The sequence below is a fragment of the Lipotes vexillifer genome, unplaced genomic scaffold (assembly GCF_000442215.2).
Source record: "Lipotes vexillifer unplaced genomic scaffold, Lipotes_vexillifer_v1.1 scaffold1491, whole genome shotgun sequence".
Taxonomy (NCBI): Eukaryota; Metazoa; Chordata; class Mammalia; order Artiodactyla; family Lipotidae; genus Lipotes; species Lipotes vexillifer.
In genome coordinates, this window is record NW_006771679.1 from 302,480 (window position 1) to 318,381 (window position 15,902).

At 42.1% G+C, this 15,902-nt stretch overlaps 1 pseudogene; it reads left to right on the top strand.

The window, feature by feature from the left end:
• Window positions 1-8,936: 8,936 nt before the first annotated feature.
• LOC103083710 (peptidyl-prolyl cis-trans isomerase A pseudogene) lies at window positions 8,937-9,431 on the top strand (annotated as a pseudogene).
• The last annotated feature ends 6,471 nt before the right edge of the window (window positions 9,432-15,902 follow it).

A 15,902-nucleotide genomic window follows, 5' to 3' on the forward strand; every position in this document is an offset into this window, starting at 1 on the left:
TCCCCCCTCCCCCGCCAATCCTGCAACTGCCCCCAAGCCGCCACCCACTCCATCATCAACACCCTGAATAGGGCATAACCAGCTAGTCCCCTCCCCAGAAGAAGAATGGAGGTTTATCTGCTTATTCTCTGGAGAGGGTAAAGACAGAGGGCCTCTAAATTAGTAGACCACAGGCCCAATTGCGGGGAGGAGTGCCAAACAGAAAATAGGAGAATTAAATAAATGTGCATGTTGGTTGTTGAACCAGTTCCTCTTCTCTTCTTTATTTGGTTCCCAGAATACTGGAACCAAGACTGTATCCTCCAGGCAGGAGGCTGGAAAATTCTTCAGAATGGACCAGCCCAAGAGGAAGGATCCAAATGTACTGAAAATCCCAAGTTCTCCAATAATATGGCCCAGCCAGATCACTCACAGAGAAACCCACAGATGGTTAGCCTCACACATATACTCAGAGCTTCCAGTTTTTGGTCCCTCACTATTAAATATTAATAAGCAACCAAGAATTACCAGATATCTGCGGAAACAACTTAACATGAAAGAGAGAAAACAAAGAAGAGCAACCGGGAGAAGAAAAAACTATGTGAGATAGGTAAAATATAAAAACAAAACAAAACTATTATTAATAGCCTCAGAGATATAAGGAAGATATCACAACTATGAAACAAACAGGACACTCTGAACACGCAGAACAAAAAATTAAAATTTGAAATATGAGAGCAGAAATGAAAGAATCAAAAGTATACAGAAAAATGCAAAAAGATAGAGTTCCAGTCTAAAAGACGATAAGTAGAGTTCTATCATCTAACAATAAGTCCCAGAAAGAGAGACTAGAAAAACTGGGGGTAGGGAGAGACATTAAGAAAATAATTCAGGAAAACTCCTTAAAATCAAAAGACATGAATTTCAAGAGTAAAAGGCTTTGATGTCCTAACACACCAGTGTGAATAGATGTACATCTGTATGAACTTTCAAACCCTGGGACCAAAAATAAGTTCCTAAAACTTCCAGAGAGAAAATAAGTCATATATAAAAGAAGCTGAAATGCTTCAGACTTTTCATCGGTGACATTGGAATCTAGAAGAGAGTGGAGAAATGCCTTTTGAATTCTGAAGAAAAATGATTTTTAATCTAGAATTTTATAACCAGCCATACTATCAGTCAAGTACAAGGGAAGAATAAGATATTTTTTGGACATGCAAGTTCTCAAATTTTTTCCTCTTTTACCTTTCAGAAAGCTGCTGAAGTCTACACTTCACCAAAATGAGGGAGTAAACAAAGAAAGAAAGAGAAAGATATGGAATACTGAAAATTATCTGTGCATGGGACTCTGTGCAGATAAGTGAAGGGGATCCTCTGGTTAAGGTGAGAGAACAGGTAACCAGGCCAGACTGGAACCAATTAAAAACCTCTGGGAGGGCTTCCCTGGTGGCGCAGTGATTGAGAGTCCGCCTGCCGATGCAGGGGACGCGGGTTCGTGCCCTGGTCTGGGAAGATCCCACATGCCGCGGAGCGGCTGGGCCTGTGAGCCATGGCCACTGAGCCTGCGCGTCCGGAGCCTGTGCTCCACAACGGGAGAGGCCACAGCAGTGAGAGGCCCACGTACCGAAAAAAAAAAAAAAAAAATCTCTGGGAGATTCTTCTCCAAGATATGAAATTGATGGAATATTGGATACATCTGAAAGTCTTTCAAGGAGATTTAGGCCAGAGGTTGACAAACCACAGCCTAAAGTCCAAATCCAACCTAAGGCCTAATTTTTTTCCTGCCTGTAAAGCTACAGAGGTTTTCTTTCTTTCTTTTTTTTGTTAATTATTATTTATTTTGGCTGTGCCAGGTCTTAGTTGCATCATGCAGACTTCTTAGTTGCAGCATGCGGCTTCTTAGTTGCAGCATGTGGACTCTGAGTTGCAGCATGCATGCAGGATCTAGCTCCCTGACCGGGGATCAAACCTGGGCCCCCTGCATTGGGAGCGCAGAGTCTTATGCACTGGACCACCAGGGAAGTCCCTACAAAGGGTTATTTACATTTTTAAAGGGTTGGATCAAAAAAATGTAGCAAACTGTATGTGAACCAGAAAACCTAAAATATATACCCTCTATCTCTTTTATAGAAAATGTTTGCTGACCCCTGATTTAGACATCTGGTGAAAATTTGGGGGGGTTAATTAGAGATCTGTGTATAGAAAGCCGAACAAACAGAAATTTACACACACACACACACACACACACACAATTGTTGATTTCATGTAAAAGAAAAAGTTGTGCAACTGAAGAGATGGCAAAGCAAACGTGTTATGTAGAAATAGGGAGAACATTGAGGACTGGGCTAAAATAGTTGAATGTGGGTGTCTCTAGGAATGGGGTAACGGCAGAAGGAGGGAAGGTGGGATTGTTGATTTTTCATTAAAAAACCCTTGTAGGGCTTCCCTGGTGATGCAGTGGTTGAGAGTCCGCCTGCCGATGCAGGGGTCATGGGTTCGTGCTCTGGTCCAGGAAGATCCCACATGCCGCAGAGTGGCTGGGGCCGTGAGCCGTGGCCGCTGAGCCTGCGCGTCCGGAGCCTGTGCTCCGCAACAGGAGAGGCCACAACAGTGAGAGGCCCAAAAAAAAAAAAAAAAAAAGCCTTGTAGAAGTATTTAACTTTTAAACAATTTAGCTTTTAATTTGATAAAAATTAACAGGACCAGAAGGAGGAAGGGGAGGTAAGGGGGACAGTAAGCACATAAGAAAGCATGAAATGTGTACCCCATTGTTCCTTTGGAAACTGCTGGATAATTCTGAATGGTTGACTCTGTCCCTCCCCTGGCATCGAGCCCACCTTTGGTAGTTTGATGAGAGGAGGCTCAGTTTCTCACATGAAGGTCTGTATAAAAGACAAAAGAAAACTGAAGAAGTGTAGGTTTAGAAGGAGGTATAGGTATAATAATATTTGGAGGTTCTTTATTATACAAAACGGTTGAAAGTAATTTGCATTGAGGTACTAATACTGGGGTGTATTGTTTGTAAAGTACAGAGATGTACAAGAAGATACTGTTATCTTGAAAAAAAACGGCACAGGGAAAAATCATTTTTTCCATTTCTGAATTTTCCACACTGGGACTTGGACAAAGTCAATGCTCAATAAATGCACGTTGACTAAATAAAAGAATCTGTAAAAATACCTCATAAAGATGGAAGAAATCTTAGGTACATTAGACCAAGAAAATTAGGGTGATTTAAATCTGAGTAAAAGTTGTCATGAATTCTCACCAGAAATTAATAAAAAACTATTGTTCTGTGTTACAGTCACAACTGTCTTGAAAAATTCTATTACTACATAATAAGATTCAAGGCTACGTCTGAAATATCTGGGACTTAAATGAACTTGCCTTGCTGAGTACATTAATTTCTTTTTTTTTTTTAATTGAATTATAGTTTTTGTTTTGTTTTGTTTTGTTTTGTTTTTTGCCACTCTGCGCAGCTTCCAGGATCTTAGTTCCCTGACCAGGGATTGAACCTGGGCCCCAGCAGTGAAAGCGCTGAGTCCTAACCACTGGATTGCCAGGGAATTCCCAAACTATAGTTGATTTAAAATGTTTCAGGTATATAGCAAAGTGATTCAGTTATATATATAGATAGATAGATATATGTATAGATCTACCTATATATATTCTTTTTCAGATTCTTTTCCATTTTAGGTCATTACAAGATATTGAATATAGTTCCCTGTGCCATACAGTAGGTCCTTGTTGTTTAGTGTGTATCTGTTAATCCCAAATTACCAATTTATCCCTCTCCGCCTTTCCCCCCTTTGGTAACCATAAGTTTGTTTTATGCCTGTGAGTTTTGTACATTTTTTTAGATTCCACATATAAGTGATATCATATGATATTTGTCTTTGTCTGGCTTACTTCACTTAGTGTGATAATCTCTAGGTCCATCCATGTTGCTGCAAAAGGTGTTATTTCATTCTTTTATATGGCTGAGTAATATTCCATTGTGTGTGTGTGTATGTATATGTATATCTATATATATAGATATACATATACATATATATATACACCACATCGTCTTTATACATTCATCTGTCAATAGACATTTTGGCTGCTTCAGTACATTAATTTCTTTTTTTTTGAATTTTAGAATTTTATTTATTTTTTTATACAGCAGGTTCTTATTAGTTATCTATTTTATACATATTAGTGTATACATGTCAATCCCAATCTCCCAATTCATCCCACCACCACGCCCCGCCACTGTCCCCCCTTGGTGTCCACTTGGGCAGCCAGCATCTCTGTCTTAGGTCTCCCTGGACAGAGAAGTAACCAAGAGGAAAGTGATATTGCCTTCCTTTTTTGAAAAAGCAACTGTTTGTTTTCCATAACCACATCTCTATAAGTACTTTATGAGGTGCGGCCACCATGCCATGATTATCGGCAACAGAAAGTCAAAGAGAACACGATAAAACAGTGACCAGGAAAACGGAGTACTGTTGAAACAGGGAGGGGTCAATTTTTGGAAAGGGGTGGTCCAGATGAACCTGGTGTCAGGTGATCAGGCCTAATCTTATATGTCTGGTGGTCACAGCCGAAGAGTGTGATGAAGACCAGGCAGTGTATCAGATATAAGCAACGCATCCTGTGTGCCAGGGTACTGTCTTGGGTCTTTTTTTACACACATTACCTACCTTACTGTAACCCTATAATGGGCTTATTATTACACCAATCTTACAGATGAGGAAAATAGTGCTCAGGAAGAGTAAGTGGTTTATGTTTCCTCATGGAAACATAGCTGGTAAGAGACAGAGCTAGGTGTTCTGATTTCAACTCCTTGACTCTGAGATAACAAACCCATCTCAAGAGTCACGAGACTCACCTTAAGTCTAGGGCAGCCCATCAGAGTCAAGGAATTAGGGAAACTGGACTTGAGGTAACTTCAGTTCATCTAGAGGGCTTCCCAGTCTCCCTTTGGGGCAGGAGTCGCTCCAGGGTGCAGCATGCCTGGGCCTGTCAAGAGCAGTAGTTGAGTCCTGATAAGATAAAGCAAGTGGATTAATCTGCTTAGAGAGAAGCACAGATTCTGACTGTGTCTTGAGGAGGAGTAGTGGAGAATCAGAGCTGCCATGTATAGGAACAGACCCCAGAGCTTGGATGGGCCTTTAGGGAGTGTTTTGTCCACTGACTTGAGAAAATTATCCAAGCCAAATAACACCAGCCACTGTTGAAGCAGAATGACAAGTACATTCCTTGAGATTATACCTAAAGGGAAGACAAGAAGAAAGGAAAGTGGGGATGTTCCCAGGCCTTTGATCTTGTCTACCTGACACAGGCCCCTCCTCCCCCACCCAGAGACTTCCTGAGGCAGGAAGTGGTGACATGGCCCTGGGTTTGTCAGCCCTCTCCTGCTCTGAGTCATCAGGATTGCTGGCATAGTTCTCCAGGAGATCTCCAAGGAGATAATTCACTCCCCTTTTAGGGGCTTGGCATCGTGCTGAGTGGCAAATCACTCGTGAACTGCCAGACTTCCATCCAGTGTGAGATTTCCTCCTTGGAACGTCTCTCAGGGTCCTTATAAGCAGTATCTTCTGACTTCTATTAACATTATCCTATAGTAACTAACTCTAAGTTGGTGGTGGGGGGGGGTGCTGTTGGTTATCAAAATAGACAGTGGAATGAATTACAGTGAATTTTAACCATTCCCCCGTTGTGGAATGTGAATATGGTTTCTAATATGTGTTATTCTAAACAATGTTAAAGAGAACATCTTTCTACATAAATGTGTGCCTGTGGATGAGTTTCTGTAGGATAGATCTCTAGATGTGGAACTGAGGGGTCATTTATTTTATTTATTAATTTTTTAATTAGTTTATTTATTTTTGGCTGCGTTGGGTCTTCATTGCTGCGTGGGGTCTACTCTTAATTGCAGTGCGTGGGCTTCTCATTGCAGTGGCTTCTCTTGTGGAGCACAGCACCTAGGCGTGTGGGCTTCGGTAGTTGTGGCACGTGGGCTCAGTAGTTGTGGCTCGCGGGCTCTAGAGCTCAGGCTCAGTAGTTTTGGCGCACGGGCTTAGTTGCTCTGCGGCATGTGGGATCTTCTCGGACTAGGGCTCGAACCGTGTACCCTGCATTGGTAGGCGGATTCTTAACCACTGTGCCACCAGGAAAGCCCAGGGGTCATTTAATTTACATAGAGGGAAAAATAACATAAATATAAGTATTTATGTTGTTTTAATTTACCCTATTTAAAGCCTTTTTATTATGGAGATTTACAAACAAATATAAAATTAGAACGGTAGAATGAATGCCCACTACCCCTTTATGAACTCACAGCCACCCTTAATTTACCTTTTCCCCTGCCTTCCCTCCCCTTGATTATTTTGAAGCAAATCTCAGACATTGTATCATTTCATTTGTAACTATTTCAGTATGCGTCACTTCAAGATGATTCTTTTAAAAAAACATAACCACAACACTATCTTTGTACCTCAAAAATGAATATAATCCAGATATGTCAAATATTGAAGATCTGAATAGGTTTTCAAAAATTGTCCTTAAAAAAAAAAAAAAAGAATATTTACCCTTCCACCAACAGTACTGCAGAATTCTGGAGGGAAAGGCAGTGTACAAGGGAAGGAACTTGCATTAGCCAATGTTGAAATGTGAAGAGCGACACCAAGAAATGGCAATGTAGCAAGAGTGGAAGCTGAACCCACCAGTGGTCTCTGAGCTCTCCTTGAAGCTGAACCCACCGGTGGTCTCTGAGCTCTCCTCATACATTTCACCGCCCCCCCCACCCCGAAGAACAGTCTTGAATAGCAGACGACATCAAAAGGCAGCTGTGCTTTTCTCAGAATAAAACAGCTGAGTTAAACAATCAAAACCAAACAGCTGTACTGCCTTTGGATTTAGTGTTACATTAAAATTAGATGTTTTCTTCTCCCCCCACCCCCGCCCTTTTCTTTTCTTTTTTTTTTTTTGCGGAAAGAAACAATTGAAGAGTTTTATTTTAGACATAAATGTTATGTTCAAATCACGTGCACACAGCCCACAGTAAAATGTTAGTTATTATGGAAATTTGGCTGATAGCATTGTCACACAGAAGTCTAGACCCTCTCTCTATTGTTTTCATTATTCAGTACTACTTAATTATTTAGAATTTGCTTGTGTACAGTGAACACTATTTATGATCCAGAAGTGGAAGTTCACATGCAAATTTTTGAGGTATTTTATTTGTAAAAAATATGAAAATATTCCATGGAATGAAAACAACTTAAACTTGATTTTTTTTTTTTTTTTTTTTTTTTTTTTTTTGCGGTACGCGGGCCTCTCACTGTTGTGGTCTCTCCCGTTGCGGAGCACAGGCTCTGGACGTGTAGTCTCAGGGGCCATGGCTCACGGGCCCTGCTGCTCCGCGGTATGTGGGATCTTACTGGACCGGGGCACGAACCCGCGTCCTCTGCATCGACAGGCGGACTCGCAACCACTGCGCCACCAGGGAAGCCCGTTAAACTTGATTTTTAAACAAGGATTATTTCTTTCCTTTATGGAAAAGTAAATTATTATCTTAAAATCTAAACTAAGTGGAACAATACAAGCAAAAAAACAAAACACGGTCTTAATTCTTCCTTAAAATAAGCCTATAACCTTCCAAAGAATAAAGGTAATACTATTCGTTAAAATTTACATTACAAAATATGACTTGATTGTAGAAATAAAGTTAAGCTGAAAGAAGAAAATAAAGATTCCTATGGTTCCACCATTTATTCTTCATATATAACCTGGTATCCATGCTAGACACCAGTCAGAGGTAACTACCGGCCATTCATAAATCCATTTTGCAAACTTAAGGGTTACACTGTTCATTTTCATCTGTAGTCTGCTTTGATTTCTACCTAGGTCATGATAATTTTTCCATGTCATTAAATATTTTTCATGACATAATTAACATAGTCCCACAAAAGTGTTTTTAACTTTTTTCTCTCCATGAGTACATTCTGGGAGTCAGACTCTCTAGAAGCAGAAAAGAGGAGACTGACTTGAAACCAACGCTTTTCAAATTATGTTTGATGAAGGACAGTTTTAAAAATTTCCAATCTTGGGAATTCCCTGGCAGTCCAGCGGTTACGACTTGGCGCTTTCACTGCTGGGACCTGGGTTCAGTTCCTAGCCAGAGAACTAAGATCCCACAAGCCGAGCTGCGAGGCCAAAAATAAATAAATAAAAAGTAAAATTTCCAACCTGTTATGGACTGACATTTTTAAAAATATGATAAAAATAAGAGAAATGAAACATTAATTTCAGAAACAATTTTCAAGAAAATATTTAATAGAAAAATAGAATAAATGTATACCAAGTACCAGCCCAAACTTTTAATTTTATTTATTTATTTGGTCGCAGGATCTTAGCTCCCCAACCAGAGATTGAACCCACGCCCCTGGCAGTGAAAGCACAGGCGTCCTAACCACAGGACCGCCAGGGAATTCCCACAAACCTTTTAATATCAGATGTGATAGATATCAAATTACTCTGTGAAATGGTTGTATAAATTTCAGAGTGTTTATTGTCAGTATTTTTTATTGATATTATCACAGGCCAGTGGTAGTTACATGGACTATACTTTGATTACATTACTTTAGACCTTCCCAAGAATATTAATACTCCTCTTTGTAAACAGTCAGGGGTGGAAAGGTTAAATAATAATTTTAATTTGCTATTTGAGAGTTGAGCCAACAACCTTCAACTCTTCTTCACTTTCCACACATGGGCAGGCCCAGCAGGGTCCTCAGGATGTCTTGGTGGATGGTCACGGGACTGTCATTCCTTGGGCTTTCCTTACCATTCCCGAAAAAAGGTGTGTGCAAGAAACCTATCTTTCTATCTCTCCTCTACCGCAAGCTGCTTTAAGAATGATCCCAGCTTTGCAGACGCCGTCACCCTGGAACCTCCTGCACTGCCCAACCATGGTCAACCCTACCGTGTTCTTTGACATCGCCATCGACGGCGAGCCCTTGGGCCGCGTCTCCTTCTAGCTGTTTGCAGACAAAGTTCCAAAGACAGCAGAAAACTTTCGTGCTCTGAGCACTGGGGAGAAAGGCTTTGGTTATAAAGTTTCCTGCTTTCACAGAACAATTCCGGGATTTATGTGCCAGGGTGGTGACTTCACACGCCATAATGGCACTGGTGGCAAGTCCATCTATGGGGAGAAATTTGATGATGAGAATCTCCTCCTGAAGCATATGGGTCCTGGCATCTTTTCCATGGTAAATGCTGGCCCCAACGCAAACGGTTCCCAGTTTTTCATCTGCACTGCCAAGACTGAGTGGTTGGATGGCAAGCATGTGGTCTTTGGCAAGGTGGAAGAGGGCATGAATATTGTGGAAGCCATGGAGCGCTTTGGGTCCAGGAATGGCAAGACCAGCAAGAAGATCACCATTGCTGACTGTGGACAAATCTAACAATACATTTGACTTGTGCTTTATCTTAACCACCAGACCATTCCTTCTGTAGCTCAAGAGAGCACCCCTTCATCCCCATCTGCTTGAAATATCCTGTAATCTTTGTGCTCTCATTGCACTTCTTTGGGTTCCATATTTTCCTTATTCCCCTCCAAGTTTAGCTGAATTGCAAAGTTAAGTTTATGGTTATGAAATAAAAACTAAACAACCAAAAAAAAAAAAAAAAAAGAATGATCCCAGACTGCTCTCTGAATGAGCCAACAAATAAAGTGGCCCACATAGCTCTTGCTTTTATTATGATTGATTCTTTTTTTTGCGGTACGCGGGCCTCCCACCGTTGTGGCCTCTCCCGCTGTGGAGCACAGGCTCCGGACGCGCAGGCTCAGTGGCCATGGCTCACGGGCCCAGCCTCTCCAAGGCATGTGGGATCTTCCCGGACCGGGGCACGAACCCGTCCCCTGCATCGGCAGGCGGACTCTTAACCACTGTGCCACCAGGGAAGCCCTGATTGATTCTTTTAAGCAGCTTTATTGACGTGTAATTGATATACAGTGAACTGCACATATTTAAAGCATACAATTTGATATGTTGACATATATATACCTACTATATATATATATATATATATATATATATATATATATATATACACACACACACACACACACACACCTGTGAAACCATCTCCACAATCAAGATAGTGAACATATTCATCACCCTAAAGTCTCTTCATGCCCCATTAACATTCTTTCTTCTGCCACTCCTGCCCCTTCCCCACTCCCAGGCAAACACAGTCTGCTTTCTGTCAGTATTATCTACTTTGCATTTTGTAAAGCATAAATTTATTTATTTATATTTTTGGCTGCGTTGGGTCTTCGTTGCTGTGCACGGGCTTTCTCTAGTTGCAGCGAGCGGGGGCTTCTCTTCGTTGTGGTGCGCAGGCTTCTCATTGTGGCGGCTTCTCTTGTTGTGGAACACAGGCTCTAGGCAGGTCGGCTTCAGTAGTTGTGGTGCGCGGCTTCAGTAGTTGTGGCTCACAGGCTCTAGAGCACAGGCTCAGTAGTTGTGGCGCACAGGCTTAGTTGCTCTGCAGCATGTGGGATCTTCCTGGACCAGGGCTCGAACCCATGTCGCCTGCATTGGCAGGTGAATTCCTAACCACTGTGCTGCCAGGGAAGTCCCTACTTTGCATTTTTAAGAGTTTTATATAAATGAAACCATACTGTATGTACTCATTTTTGTCTAGCTTCTTTGAATTATTTTGTATATATATATTACATAATTATTTTGAGATTCATTCCTGTTGTGTGTATGAACATTTCATTCCTTTTATTGCCAAGAAGTATCCCATTGTGTGGATAGAGCATGGTTTGTTTATCCACTCACCTGTTGACAGATATCTGGTTGATTCCAGTGGTGTATGTCAGTTGTATCTCAATAAAACTGGAAGAAAAAAATTATTTTTTTTCTTATTATTGTGTTGAGGTCTTTTTAAAAAAAAATTAATTAATTAACTAGGTTGCATCAGGGCTTAGTTGCAGCAGGCGGGCTCCTTTGTTGTGGCATGTGAACTCTTAGTTGCGGCACGCATGTGGGATCTAGTTCCCTGACCAGGGATCAAACAGGCCCCCTGCATTGGGAGCGTGGAGTTGTACCCACTGTGCCACCAGGGAAGTCCCTGCTGAGGTCTTAATATAGTCTAATGCAAGTCCTTTCTCAGATATATGCTTTGCAAGTTTTTCTCTCAGTCAGCGCCTGCTCTAGTCACAAAGTCTCCCCTCTGTATGTGTTTTTCCTAATCTTATAAGGACACCAGTCATGTTGAATTTGGGGTCACCCTAATGACTTCAGTTAACCTTGATTACATCTTTAAAGACCCTATCTCCAAGTACAGTCCCATTCTGAGGTACTGAGAGTTAGGAATTCAATATATGAATTTTGGAGGGATACAGTTTATCCCATAACAGCCACCTAACTGAAAGGGGAAACTATTCAGAATTCAGAAGGACTATATTTCTAATCCACTCAACACTGGTAACTCAATGGAAGATTCTTCAAATGAATTTCAAGTAATGATGTCATATTATTTGTGGAACATGAATTCTCTCTAGTGGTTCAAATTACATGACATTGGCCATATCTACCTCACCAATGGATGAGCTTTCCCAGGAAAAAAAACCTCTTTGTGAATCGTGAGTCATTCTCTCCTTTTGTTAGTTGCTGAGCTCTGAAAGAAGTGAAGCAATACCTTTCCAGGTGTAAAATAGAGATAATAACAGTATTTGCCTTATAGGGTTATGGTGAGGAGGCAAAGAGATAATTCACATAAAGCCCTTAGTAAGGGCTTAAAATGTTACCTATTGCTATTTATTCATCAAATACAGGCTGAATTCTGGCTTCACACTAAGCGCTGTGCACAGTGTTGCCGCAGAGTTGAAGATAAAGCAGTCATGGATACAGCACCAAGTAAATGATTAATCTATTTGTAGTATTAATAACTACCAGTTATTGAGGGCCTTCTGAGGGTCAACTTCTATGCTGGTGCCTTATATTGATTATTTCATTTACTCTTCAAAAATATCTTGCAAAAGAGGTCTTACTTGTTCCATTTTATAGATGAGGAAACTGAAACTCCTTGGGGTAACTAAAGCCCTATAAATCAGCTATGTAGTCATGGACGTGAGCTTTACACCAGACCTGTCTGATGCCTAAGTGCTGCTCCTTTCTCTGTGAGCTTGTGGTCACAGAAGAGACACTGCATATGTATCAAGAAATATATACTGCAGGGAAAAAGTGCTATGTGCCTTAAGAGAGATATTGATTGTTATAGGCATTTGAACAGGAAGAGAGATTTCCCTTTGGGATTTTAGGGAAAACCTGTAGGAGAGAAATAATTTGGGCCGAATTGGCACATGTGGAATTGGCAGGGTTGGGGGATGGCAGCATTCCTGGGTATAAGAACAAAACCATACAACAGGAAACTGAGGTTTTTAAGTGAGGAACAAGAGGGTGTTTGGTTTGACTAGAATTATGTGGAAAACCCTCATCAGCTCCAGCTTGAACTATTGCCCCTTTGTTCTCCTTCTAACTCTCCCTCTGTCTCATCCTTCTTTGCACTTGGTCCCCTATATCTTGTCCACATTACTGGGAGATGGATGATCTTTCTAAATCTGATCATGCTGTTCCCCTGCAGGAAATTCTGCAATGTCTCCCCATCACCAACAGAAGAAATATCTAAACTTTAGAGCCATGATGATGTGTCTCCTACCTACTGCCTGGTCACACCCCCTTACGTTTCCCCATCTTGCAGTTATGGCCTGCAGTACTGAACCCCCAACTAAAAGTTGGGAGGAACTACCATATTTCCTGACATGGCCCTGGTCTTCACACATGCTTTTTCCTTTCTTATCCTACTGGAAAATTCTACTTTCATTCTTTGGTTTCAGCTCTTAAAAAAATGCCTTCCTTGAAGCCTTTCCAGATTCACCTCCACCCCCTCCCCCGAAACTTGGCTCATCTTTTTAAGCACCCACTACATTTGGTGTGTGATCATCCAATGATTATTTTATTATGATGATTATGTTACTCAGATATTTTTCCATTTTTTACCTTTTTGAAGGCAAAAGCTGTCTTACTTTCTCTTTTGCATTCTCAAGCCTCAATAAGTAGCAAGAGTACAATGAATACTCCTTGAATAAATGAATGCATGAATGCATGAATGAATATCGGGACTATATTAGCAAGGAATGTTGAGGTTATATCTTTGGGGATCTAGATGGTAAGTTTAAGTGATTCAGTTCTTTTATTTGTTTTATTTTGATCTTCACAGGGAGCCAGGGACCATTTTTGAACAAGGGTGATTAATCATGGGTTAGTATGTAAAGCTATAGGAAAGGCCAGAGTCAGGGAGACCAGGAGGCTATTATAGACATGTGGGAATTGGGGTAGTATTAGAAAATATTTCACTTTACCTCTTTCTTTCTTTCTTTCTTTTTTTTTTTTTTGCGGTATGCGGGTCTCTCACTGTTGTGGCCTCTCCCGCTGCGGGGCACAGTCTCCGGACGCTCAGGCTCAGCGGCCATGGCTCACTGGCCCAGCCGCTCTGCAGCTTGTGGGATCTTCCCGGACCGGGGCACGAACCCGCGTCCCCTGCATCGGCAGGCGGACTCTCAACCACTGCGCCACCAGGGAAGCCCTACCTCTTTTTTTTTCTTTTTTCTTTTTCTTTGCGGTACGCGGTTCTCTCACTGTTGTGGCCTCTCCCGTTGCAAAGCACAGGCTCCGGATGCGCAGGCTCAGCGGCCATGGCTCACGGGCCCAGCCGCTCCGCGGCATGTGGGATCTTCCCGGACCGGGGCACGAACCCGTGTCCCCTGCATTGGCAGGCGGACGCTCAACCACTCTGCCACCAGGGAAGCCCCACTTTACCTCTTTGACCAAAGAAAATGTTACTGGGAAATGAAGTGAACTTTTCATTTAGTAAACTTTTTCTCAAAATCCCAGAGCCTAAGTAAGAAATTCTTATCTGCTCCGTTACCATGTTCTTCTGCAAAATGAGGTTGCAATGGATGAGTGTTAATTCCTTGTGGCTGGTATCAGAGGTTCTCACTTTGTTGTGCTCCTTCAGGGCAGGGGCCATGCATGGAGATCCTTGAACCCCCGGCACCTTGAACAGAACTTGGCAAATGGGTGCTCAATACCTATTTGCTGGAAAAAGAAAAGCGCCTTCCAGTGTTGTCATGTTCAAGTTAATGGCTCATGTTCTTAAACCCTCTCTGGTCCTCTCCATTCAGACAAAAAAACCTCTTTCTGATGCTTATCCTTTGATAGTGTTGTTTCTCCAGCCTCTGTAGGCCTCTTTGTCTCACCAAATCCAAATCGTGTTTATATTCTTTAAACCAAGAAAGCTCATTAGCTTTTCCCAGCAGAGTTCAACCCCCTATCTTCTTCCACTAGCTTCTGACTGCTCTACTGAAAACCACTTTGATTCAGTGGCCAAGAGTTAAACGAGGCTCTCGAAACGTGCTCACTGGCCGGCTGTGGGTCTTTAGAGGAGGTAAAGTCTTAGTTTTTTTAGTGAATCTAGCCCTGGCTCCCTGGTATCTGGCTGAATGTCATGATCAGGGAAACTAGTTCAACATCTACATTCCTGATGCAATTCCAATGTCACTGACTCAGAATTTGAGGTGGCTGGGGGCTGAGGACCACAGGAGGCCCAGGAATCTGAATCTGAAGTGTCCAGGCGATTCTGGCATTCAGACGGGTAGTCGAAACCCTTGGTGTAAATCTCTTCCCAGGTAAGCAAAAGGGCCTGGGAAAAAGGATATGGTGGTGACTGGGGGAGGGAAAGAAAGACCCACAGTCTAGGTCTGACTCTGCTCTTTAGGGTTATCTGTGCATTTTTAATTTTATGTTTTATAGTCTATGTTTTCTTTAATGCTTTTCAAGGTTAACAGCTAGACGGAATCTGGAGGCTCTAGGACTTGCTACTACATCTATTACAAGCAGGAATTTCCAAGAAGACTAACAGACCTGAATTCTTTTATCTCGCAATCCTAGAATTGCTAAGAATCTTAAAGGTCATTGAGTGGGACATGTACATTTTGAAGACTGCCTTAGCTATCCAGAGGACAGGCAATGACATCAAGATTAGTGATGTGCATAATTCTGGTGAGCAACCCTAGTCAGGCTTTACCCGAGGCTTCCTGCCCCCAGCATTGCTAGCCGAGAGAACAGGAGACCCAGAGGAAAGGCTGACGGGGGAGAGACCTGGATGGTTGCCTACAGGAAGATGAAGGGAGATAGGATTGTATAGGAGCGGAGTGGGTGGAACAGTATGGGTAGGAGCAATGGTTCAGTGTCTTCCAACAGAAAGGAATTTATTTACTCACTCCCTAAACGTTTATTAGTTATCTACTTGGAGGCTGATCTGACACTAGCCAGAGCTCCTGCCCTCAAAGGGCTCTCAATCTAGTGGGATAGACAGATACATATCACAATGCAGCGTGATAAGTCCAACAATGGAGGCAGATACTAGGAGTGATGTAAGAATCTGCTAAAATACTACAGCCCACATTCCTCTTTCCTGCTCTTTTTTTTTTTTAAACAATTTATTAATTTTGGCTGTGTTGGGTCTATGTTGCTGCGCGTGGGCTTTCTCTAGTTGTGTCGACGGGCTTCTCGCTGCAGTGGCTTCTCTTGTTGTGGAGCACGGGCTCTAGGCATGCAGGGTTCAGTAGTTGTGGCGCACGGGCTTAGTTGCTCCACGGCATGTGGGATCTTCCTGGAGCAGGGCTCAAACCCGTGTCCCCTGCATTGGCAGGCAGATTCTTAACCACTGTGCCACCAGGGAAGCCCCTTCCTGCTCTTTTTTAAACCACCAACTTTCTTTTGTGTTTCTTTAAAAACATAAATATTTTTCTCTAGGGATGATGTGACAAATGAATATACTTCTCCTCATCTACCCCCTTC